The following is an 11453-nucleotide window of genomic DNA, read 5'->3' as shown; positions in this document are numbered from 1 at the left end:
CCGCTAAATGAGGTCATAGTATGTTAGAGGGCATCCCAGGAGGGCTCCAAATGTGTGGGTAAAATATATATCCCTTGAGGGGAAATTTGAATAAAAGTTGAAAAAAAATTTTTTTTCTGGACTTAGAAAATTTTCACACATGTCTCAGACTTCCAGAGAGGGGAGCATGTCAGTGCGCGCATCCGATTTCAGTTCCAGAGCGATTTACCCGATGAGTCCTTCATACTTAGTCGTTTTTTGCAAAATTTCTGACTTTTTGAAAATTTCACTTTTTTTGTGAAAATCTCCGCTAAATGAGGTTATAGTATGTTAGAGGGCATCCCAGGAGGGCTCCACATGTGTGGGTAAAATATATATCCCTTGGGGGGAAATTTGAAAAAAAGTTGAAAAAATTTTTTTTTCTGGACTTAGAAAATTTTCACACATGTCTCAGACTTCCAGAGAGGGGAGCATGTCTGTAAGCGCATCTGATTTCAGTTCCAGAGCGTTTCACCCGATGAGTCCTTCATACTTAGTCGTTTTTTGGAAAAATTTCCACTTTTTGAAAATTTCACTTTTTTGTGAAAATCTCCGCTAAATGAGGTTATAGTATGTTAGAGGGCATCCCAGGAGGGCTCCAAATGTGTGGGTAAAATATATATCCCTTGCGGGGAAATTTGAAAAAAAGTTGAAAAAAATTTTTTTTTCTGGACTTAGAAAATTTTCACACATGTCTCAGACTTCCAGAGAGGGGAGCATGTCTGTAAGCGCATCCGATTTCAGTTCCAGAGCGATTCACCCTATGAGCCCTTCATACTTAGCCGTTTTTTGCAAAATTTCTCACTTTTTGAAAATTTCACTTTTTTGTGAAAATCTCCGCTAAATGAGGTTATAGTATGTTAGAGGGCATCCCAGGAGGGCTCCAAATGTGTGGGTAAAATATATATCCCTTGGGGGAAATTTGAAAAAAAGTTGAAAAAATTTTTTTTTCTGGACTTAGAAAATTTTCACACATGTGTAAGACTTCCAGAGAGGGGAGCATGTCTGTAAGCGCATCAGATTTCAGTTCCAGAGCGTTTCACCCGATGAGTCCTTCATACTTAGTCGTTTTTTGGAAAAATTTCCACTTTTTGAAAATTTCACTTTTTTGTGAAAATCTCCGCTAAATGAGGTTATAGTATGTTAGAGGGCATCCCAGGAGGGCTCCAAATGTGTGGGTAAAATATATATCCCTTGGGGGAAATTTGAAAAAAAGTTGAAAAAAATTTATTTTCTGGACTTAGAAAATTTTCACACATATCTCAGACTTCCAGAGAGGGGATCATGTCTGTAAGCGCATCCGATTTCAGTTCCAGAGCGATTCACCCGATGAGTCCTTCATACTTAGTCGTTTTTTGCAAAATTTCTCACTTTTTGAAAATTTCACTTTTTTGTGAAAATCTCCGCTAAATGAGGTTATAGTATGTTAGAGGGCATCCCAGGAGGGCTCCAAATGTGTGGGTAAAATATATATCCCTTGGGGGAAATTTGAAAAAAAGTTGAAAAATTTTTTTTTTCTGGACTTAGAAAATTTTCACACATGTGTAAGACTTCCAGAGAGGGGAGCATGTCTGTAAGCGCATCCGATTTCAGTTCCAGAGCGTTTCACCCCATGAGTCCTTCATACTTAGTCGTTTCTTGCAAAATTTCTGACTTTTTGAAAATTTCACTTTTTTGTGAAAATCTCCGCTAAATGAGGTTATAGTATGTTAGAGGGCATCCCAGGAGGGCTCTAAATGTGTGCGTAAAATATATATCCCTTGGGGGGACATTTGAAAAAAAGTTGAAAAATTTTTTTTTCTGGACTTAGAAAATTTTCACACATGTCTCAGACATCCAGAGAGGGGAGCATGTCTGTAAGCGCATCCAATTTCAGTTCCAGAGCGTTTCACCCGATGAGTCCTTCATACTTAGTCGTTTTTTGGAAAAATTTCCACTTTTTGAAAATTTCACTTTTTTGTGAAAATCTCCGCTAAATGAGGTTATAGTATGTTAGAGGGCATCCCAGGAGGGCTCCAAATGTGTGGGTAAAATATATATCCCTTGGGGGAAATTTGAAAAAAAGTTGAAAAATTTTTTTTTCTGGACTTAGAAAATTTTCACACATATCTCAGACTTCCAGAGAGGGGAGCATGTCAGTGCGCGCATCCGATTTCAGTTCCAGAGCGATTCACCCGATGAGTCCTTCATACTTAGTCGTTTTTTGCAAAATTTCTGACTTTTTGAAAATTTCACTTTTTTGTGAAAATCTCCGCTAAATGAGGTTATAGTATGTTAGAGGGTATCCCAGGAGGGCTCCAAATGTGTGGGTAAAATATATATCCCTTGGGGGGAAATTTGAAAAAAAGTTTTAAATTTTTTTTTTTCTGGACTTAGAAAATTTTCACACATGTCTCAGACTTCCAGAGAGGGGAGCATGTCAGTGCGCGCATCCGATTTCAGTTCCAGAGCGATTTACCCGATGAGTCCTTCATACTTAGTCGTTTTTTGCAAAATTTCTGACTTTTTCAAAATTTCACTTTTTTTGTGAAAATCTCCACTAAATGAGGTTATAGTATGTTAGAGGGCATCCCAGGAGGGCTCCACATGTGTGGGTAAAATATATATCCCTTGGGGGGAAATTTGAAAAAAAGTTGAAAAAATTTTTTTTCTGGACTTAGAAAATTTTCACACATGTCTCAGACTTCCAGAGAGGGGAGCATGTCTGTAAGCGCATCTGATTTCAGTTCCAGAGCGTTTCACCCGATGAGTCCTTCATACTTAGTAGTTTTTTGGAAAAATTTCCACTTTTTGAAAATTTCACTTTTTTGTGAAAATCTCCGCTAAATGAGGTTATAGTATGTTAGAGGGCATCCCAGGAGGGCTCCAAATGTGTGGGTAAAATATATATCCCTTGTGGGGAAATTTGAAAAAAGTTAGAAAAATTTTTTTTTTCTGGACATAGAAAATTTTCACACATGTCTCAGACTTCCAGAGAGGGGAGCATGTCTGTAAGCGCATCCGATTTCAGTTCCAGAGCGTTTCACCCGATGAGTCCTTCATACTTAGTCGTTTCTTGCAAAATTTCTGACTTTTGGAAAATTTCACTTTTTTGTGAAAATCTCCGCTAAATGAGGTTATAGTATGTTAGAGGGCATCCCAGGAGGGCTCCAAATGTGTGGGTAAAATATATATCCCTTGTGGGGAAATTTGAAAAAAAGTTGAAAAAAATTTATTTTCTTGACTTTGAAAATTTTCACACATGTCTCAGACTTCCAGAGAGGGGAGCATGTCTGTAAGCGCATCCGATTTCAGTTCCAGAGCGTTTCACCCGATGAGTCCTTCATACTTAGTCGTTTTTTGGAAAAATTTCTACTTTTTGAAAATTTCACTTTTTTGTGAAAATCTCCACTAAATGAGGTTATAGTATGTTAGAGGGCATCCCAGGAGGGCTCCAAATGTGTGGGTAAAATATATATCCCTTGGGGGAAATTTGAAAAAAAGTTTAAAAAAAATTTTTTTCTGGACTTTGAAAATTTTCACACATGTGTAAGACGTCCAGAGAGGGGAGCATGTCTGTAAGCGCATCCGATTTCAGTTCCAGAGCGTTTCACCCGATGAGTCCTTCATACTTAGTCGTTTCATGCAAAATTTCTGACTTTTGGAAAATTTCACTTTTTTGTGAAAATCTCCGCTAAATGAGGTCATAGTATGTTAGAGGGCATCCCAGGAGGGCTCCAAATGTGTGGGTAAAATATATATCCCTTGAGGGGAAATTTGAATAAAAGTTGAAAAAAAATTTTTTTTCTGGACTTAGAAAATTTTCACACATGTCTCAGACTTCCAGAGAGGGGAGCATGTCAGTGCGCGCATCCGATTTCAGTTCCAGAGCGATTTACCCGATGAGTCCTTCATACTTAGTCGTTTTTTGCAAAATTTCTGACTTTTTGAAAATTTCACTTTTTTTGTGAAAATCTCCGCTAAATGAGGTTATAGTATGTTAGAGGGCATCCCAGGAGGGCTCCACATGTGTGGGTAAAATATATATCCCTTGGGGGGAAATTTGAAAAAAGTTGAAAAAATTTTTTTTTCTGGACTTAGAAAATTTTCACACATGTCTCAGACTTCCAGAGAGGGGAGCATGTCTGTAAGCGCATCTGATTTCAGTTCCAGAGCGTTTCACCCGATGAGTCCTTCATACTTAGTCGTTTTTTGGAAAAATTTCCACTTTTTGAAAATTTCACTTTTTTGTGAAAATCTCCGCTAAATGAGGTTATAGTATGTTAGAGGGCATCCCAGGAGGGCTCCAAATGTGTGGGTAAAATATATATCCCTTGCGGGGAAATTTGAAAAAAAGTTGAAAAAAATTTTTTTTTCTGGACTTAGAAAATTTTCACACATGTCTCAGACTTCCAGAGAGGGGAGCATGTCTGTAAGCGCATCCGATTTCAGTTCCAGAGCGATTCACCCTATGAGCCCTTCATACTTAGCCGTTTTTTGCAAAATTTCTCACTTTTTGAAAATTTCACTTTTTTGTGAAAATCTCCGCTAAATGAGGTTATAGTATGTTAGAGGGCATCCCAGGAGGGCTCCAAATGTGTGGGTAAAATATATATCCCTTGGGGGAAATTTGAAAAAAAGTTGAAAAAATTTTTTTTTCTGGACTTAGAAAATTTTCACACATGTGTAAGACTTCCAGAGAGGGGAGCATGTCTGTAAGCGCATCAGATTTCAGTTCCAGAGCGTTTCACCCGATGAGTCCTTCATACTTAGTCGTTTTTTGGAAAAATTTCCACTTTTTGAAAATTTCACTTTTTTGTGAAAATCTCCGCTAAATGAGGTTATAGTATGTTAGAGGGCATCCCAGGAGGGCTCCAAATGTGTGGGTAAAATATATATCCCTTGGGGGAAATTTGAAAAAAAGTTGAAAAAAATTTATTTTCTGGACTTAGAAAATTTTCACACATATCTCAGACTTCCAGAGAGGGGATCATGTCTGTAAGCGCATCCGATTTCAGTTCCAGAGCGATTCACCCGATGAGTCCTTCATACTTAGTCGTTTTTTGCAAAATTTCTCACTTTTTGAAAATTTCACTTTTTTGTGAAAATCTCCGCTAAATGAGGTTATAGTATGTTAGAGGGCATCCCAGGAGGGCTCCAAATGTGTGGGTAAAATATATATCCCTTGGGGGAAATTTGAAAAAAAGTTGAAAAATTTTTTTTTTCTGGACTTAGAAAATTTTCACACATGTGTAAGACTTCCAGAGAGGGGAGCATGTCTGTAAGCGCATCCGATTTCAGTTCCAGAGCGTTTCACCCCATGAGTCCTTCATACTTAGTCGTTTCTTGCAAAATTTCTGACTTTTTGAAAATTTCACTTTTTTGTGAAAATCTCCGCTAAATGAGGTTATAGTATGTTAGAGGGCATCCCAGGAGGGCTCTAAATGTGTGCGTAAAATATATATCCCTTGGGGGGACATTTGAAAAAAAGTTGAAAAATTTTTTTTTCTGGACTTAGAAAATTTTCACACATGTCTCAGACATCCAGAGAGGGGAGCATGTCTGTAAGCGCATCCAATTTCAGTTCCAGAGCGTTTCACCCGATGAGTCCTTCATACTTAGTCGTTTTTTGGAAAAATTTCCACTTTTTGAAAATTTCACTTTTTTGTGAAAATCTCCGCTAAATGAGGTTATAGTATGTTAGAGGGCATCCCAGGAGGGCTCCAAATATGTGGGTAAAATATATATCCCTTGAGGGGAAATTTGATTAAAAGTTGAAAAAAATTTTTTTTTCTGGACTTAGAAAATTTTCACACATGTCTCAGACTTCCAGAGAGGGGAGCATGTCAGTGCGCGCATCCGATTTCAGTTCCAGAGCGATTTACCCGATGAGTCCTTCATACTTAGTCGTTTTTTGCAAAATTTCTGACTTTTTGAAAATTTCACTTTTTTTGTGAAAATCTCCACTAAATGAGGTTATAGTATGTTAGAGGGCATCCCAGGAGGGCTCCACATGTGTGGGTAAAATATAAATCCCTTGGGGGGAAATTTGAAAAAAAGTTGAAAAAATTTTTTTTTCTGGACTTAGAAAATTTTCACACATGTCTCAGACTTCCAGAGAGGGGAGCATGTCAGTGCGTGCATCCGATTTCAGTTCCAGAGCGATTCACCCGATGAGTCCTTCATACTTAGTCGTTTTTTGCAAAATTTCTGACTTTTTGAAAATTTCACTTTTTTGTGAAAATCTCCGCTAAATGAGGTTATAGTATGTTAGAGGGTATCCCAGGAGGGCTCCAAATGTGTGGGTAAAATATATATCCCTTGGGGGGAAATTTGAAAAAAAGTTTTAAATTTTTTTTTTTCTGGACTTAGAAAATTTTCACACATGTCTCAGACTTCCAGAGAGGGTAGCATGTCAGTGCTCGCATCCGATTTCAGTTCCAGAGCGATTCACCCAATGAGTCCTTCATACTTAGTCGTTTTTTGGAAAAATTTCCACTTTTTGAAAATTTCACTTTTTTGTGAAAATCTCCGCTAAATGAGGTTATAGTATGTTAGAGGGCATCCCAGGAGGGCTCCAAATGTGTGGGTAAAATATATATTCCTTGGGGGAAATTTGAAAAAAAGTTGAAAAAATTTTTTTTTCTGGACTTTGAAAATTTTCACACATGTGTAAGACGTCCAGAGAGGGGAGCATGTCTGTAAGCGCATCCGATTTCAGTTCCAGAGCGTTTCACCCGATGAGTCCTTCATACTTAGTCGTTTCTTGCAAAATTTCTGACTTTTGGAAAATTTCACTTTTTTGTGAAAATCTCCGCTAAATGAGGTTATAGTATGTTAGAGGGCATCCCAGGAGGGCTCCAAATGTGTGGGTAAAATATATATCCCTTGTGGGGAAATTTGAAAAAAAGTTGAAAAAAATTTATTTTCTTGACTTTGAAAATTTTCACACATGTCTCAGACTTCCAGAGAGGGGAGCATGTCTGTAAGCGCATCCGATTTCAGTTCCAGAGCGTTTCACCCGATGAGTCCTTTATACTTAGTCGTTTTTTGGAAAAATTTCCACTTTTTGAAAATTTCACTTTTTTGTGAAAATCTCCGCTAAATGAGGTTATAGTATGTTAGAGGGCATCCCAGGAGGGCTCCAAATGTGTGGGTAAAATATATATCCCTTGGGGGAAATTTGAAAAAAAGTTTTAAAAATTTTTTTTTCTGGACTTAGAAAATTTTCACACATGTCTCAGACTTCCAGAGAGGGGAGCATGTCTGTAAGCGCATCTGATTTCAGTTCCAGAGCGTTTCACCCGATGAGTCCTTCATACTTAGTCGTTTTTTGGAAAAATTTCCACTTTTTGAAAATTTCACTTTTTTGTGAAAATCTCCGCTAAATGAGGTTATAGTATGTTAGAGGGCATCCCAGGAGGGCTCCAAATGTGTGGGTAAAATATATATCCCTTGTGGGGAAATTTGAAAAAAAGTTAAAAAAATTTTTTTTTCTGGACATAGAAAATTTTCACACATGTCTCAGACTTCCAGAGAGGGGAGCATGTCTGTAAGCGCATCCGATTTCAGTTCCAGAGCGTTTCACCCGATGAGTCCTTCATAGTCGTTTTTTGGAAAAATTTCCACTTTTTGAAAATTTCACTTTTTTGTGAAAATCTCCGCTAAATGAGGTTATAGTATGTTAGAGGGCATCCCAGGAGGGCTCCAAATGTGTGGGTAAAATATATATCCCTTGGGGGAAATTTGAAAAAAAGTTGAAAAAATTTTTTTTTCTGGACTTTGAAAATTTTCACACATGTGTAAGACGTCCAGAGAGGGGAGCATGTCTGTAAGCGCATCCGATTTCAGTTCCAGAGCGTTTCACCCGATGAGTCCTTCATACTTAGTCGTTTCTTGCAAAATTTCTGACTTTTGGAAAATTTCACTTTTTTGTGAAAATCTCCGCTAAATGAGGTTATAGTATGTTAGAGGGCATCCCAGGAGGGCTCCAAATGTGTGGGTAAAATATATATCCCTTGAGGGGAAATTTGAAAAAAAGTTGAAAAAAATTTTTTTTTCTGGACTTAGAAAATTTTCACACATGTCTCAGACTTCCAGAGAGGGGAGCATGTCTGTAAGCGCATCCGATTTCAGTTCCAGAGCGATTCACCCTATGAGCCATTCATACTTAGCCGTTTTTTTGCAAAATTTCTCACTTTTTGAAAATTTCACTTTTTTGTGAAAATCTCCGCTAAATGAGGTTATAGTATGTTAGAGGGCATCCCAGGAGGGCTCCAAATGTGTGGGTAAAATATATATCCCTTGGGGGAAATTTGAAAAAAAGTTGAAAAAATTTTTTTTTCTGGACTTAGAAAATTTTCACACATGTGTAAGACTTCCAGAGAGGGGAGCATGTCTGTAAGCGCATCCGATTTCAGTTCCAGAGCGTTTCACCCGATGAGTCCTTCATACTTAGTCGTTTTTTGGAAAAATTTCCACTTTTTGAAAATTTCACTTTTTTGTGAAAATCTCCGCTAAATGAGGTTATAGTATGTTAGAGGGCATCCCAGGAGGGCTCCAAATGTGTGGGTAAAATATATATCCCTTGGGGGAAATTTGAAAAAAAGTTGAAAAATTTTTTTTTCTGGACTTAGAAAATTTTCACACATATCTCAGACTTCCAGAGAGGGGAGCATGTCAGTGCGCGCATCCGATTTCAGTTCCAGAGCGATTCACCCGATGAGTCCTTCATACTTAGTCGTTTTTTGCAAAATTTCTGACTTTTTGAAAATTTCACTTTTTTGTGAAAATCTCCGCTAAATGAGGTTATAGTATGTTAGAGGGTATCCCAGGAGGGCTCCAAATGTGTGGGTAAAATATATATCCCTTGGGGGGAAATTTGAAAAAAAGTTTTAAATTTTTTTTTTTCTGGACTTAGAAAATTTTCACACATGTCTCAGACTTCCAGAGAGGGGATCATGTCTGTAAGCGCATCCGATTTCAGTTCCAGAGCGTTTCACCCGATGAGTCCTTCATACTTAGTCGTTTTTTGCAAAATTTCTGACTTTTTGAAAATTTCACTTTTTTGTGAAAATCTCCGCTAAATGAGGTTATAGTATGTTAGAGGGCATTCCAGGAGGGCTCCAACTGTGTGGGTAAAATATATATCCCTTGTCGGGAAATTTGAAAAAAAGTTAAAAATTATTTTTTTTCTGGACTTAGAAAATTTTCACACATGTCTCAGACTTCCAGAGAGGGGAGCATGTTAGTGCGCGCATCCGATTTCAGTTCCAGAGCGTTTCACCCGATGAGTCCTTCATACTTAGTCGTTTTTTGCAAAATTTCTGACTTTTTGAAAATTTCACTTTTTTGTGAAAATCTCCGCTAAATGAGGTTATAGTATGTTAGAGGGCATCCCAGGAGGGCTCCAAATGTGTGGGTAAAATATATATCCCTTGGGGGGAAATTTGAAAAAAAGTTGAAAAAATTTTCTTTTCTGGACTTAGAAAATTTTCACACATGTCTCAGACTTCCAGAGAGGGGAGCATGTCTGTAAGCGTATCCGATTTCAGTTCCAGAGCGTTTCACCCCATGAGTCCTTCATACTTAGTCGTTTTTTGCAAAATTTCTGACTTTTTGAAAATTTCACTTTTTTTGTGAAAATCTCCGCTAAATGAGGTTATAGTATGTTAGAGGGCATCCCAGGAGGGCTCCACATGTGTGGGTAAAATATATATCCCTTGGGGGGAAATTTGAAAAAAAGTTGAAAAAAATTTTTTTTCTGGACTTAGAAAATTTTCACACATGTGTAAGACTTCCAGAGAGGGGAGCATGTCTGTAAGCGCATCCGATTTCAGTTCCAGAGCGTTTCACCCGATGAGTCCTTCATACTTAGTCGTTTTTTGGAAAAATTTCCACTTTTTGAAAATTTCACTTTTTAGTGAAAATCTCCGCTAAATGAGGTTATAGTATGTTAGAGGGCATCCCAGGAGGGCTCCAAATGTGTGGGTAAAATATATATCCCTTGGGGGAAATTTGAAAAAAAGTTGAAAAATTTTTTTTTCTGGACTTAGAAAATTTTCACACATATCTCAGACTTCCAGAGAGGGGAGCATGTCAGTGCGCGCATCCGATTTCAGTTCCAGAGCGATTCACCCGATGAGTCCTTCATACTTAGTCGTTTTTTGCAAAATTTCTGACTTTTTGAAAATTTCACTTTTTTGTGAAAATCTCCGCTAAATGAGGTTATAGTATGTTAGAGGGTATCCCAGGAGGGCTCCAAATGTGTGGGTAAAATATATATCCCTTGGGGGGAAATTTGAAAAAAAGTTTTAAATTTTTTTTTTTCTGGACTTAGAAAATTTTCACACATGTCTCAGACTTCCAGAGAGGGGATCATGTCTGTAAGCGCATCCGATTTCAGTTCCAGAGCGTTTCACCCGATGAGTCCTTCATACTTAGTCGTTTTTTGCAAAATTTCTGACTTTTTGAAAATTTCACTTTTTTGTGAAAATCTCCGCTAAATGAGGTTATAGTATGTTAGAGGGCATTCCAGGAGGGCTCCAACTGTGTGGGTAAAATATATATCCCTTGTCGGGAAATTTGAAAAAAAGTTAAAAATTATTTTTTTTCTGGACTTAGAAAATTTTCACACATGTCTCAGACTTCCAGAGAGGGGAGCATGTTAGTGCGCGCATCCGATTTCAGTTCCAGAGCGTTTCACCCGATGAGTCCTTCATACTTAGTCGTTTTTTGCAAAATTTCTGACTTTTTGAAAATTTCACTTTTTTGTGAAAATCTCCGCTAAATGAGGTTATAGTATGTTAGAGGGCATCCCAGGAGGGCTCCAAATGTGTGGGTAAAATATATATCCCTTGGGGGGAAATTTGAAAAAAAGTTGAAAAAATTTTCTTTTCTGGACTTAGAAAATTTTCACACATGTCTCAGACTTCCAGAGAGGGGAGCATGTCTGTAAGCGTATCCGATTTCAGTTCCAGAGCGTTTCACCCCATGAGTCCTTCATACTTAGTCGTTTCTTGCAAAATTTCTGACTTTTTGAAAATTTCACTTTTTTGTGAAAATCTCCGCTAAATGAGGTTATAGTATGTTAGAGGGCATCCCAGGAGGGCTCCAAATGTGTCGGTAAAATATATATCCCTTGGGGGAAATTTGAAAAAAAGTTGAAAAAAATTTTTTTTCTGGACTTTGAAAATTTTCACACATGTGTAAGACGTCCAGAGAGGGGAGCATGTCTGTAAGCGCATCCGATTTCAGTTCCAGAGCGTTTCACCCGATGAGTCCTTCATACTTAGTCGTTTCTTGCAAAATTTCTGACTTTTGGAATATTTCACTTTTTTGTGAAAATCTCCGCTAAATGAGGTCATAGTATGTTAGAGGGCATCCCAGGAGGGCTCCAAATGTGTGGGTAAAATATACATCCCTTGAGGGGAAATTTGAATAAAAGTTGAAAAAAT

The sequence above is a fragment of the Phyllobates terribilis genome, unplaced genomic scaffold, assembly GCF_046119375.1.
Source record: "Phyllobates terribilis strain yellow unplaced genomic scaffold, ASM4611937v1 Scaffold_109__1_contigs__length_5621821, whole genome shotgun sequence".
Taxonomy (NCBI): Eukaryota; Metazoa; Chordata; class Amphibia; order Anura; family Dendrobatidae; genus Phyllobates; species Phyllobates terribilis.
Note: the sequence above shows the minus strand (reverse complement) of the source record.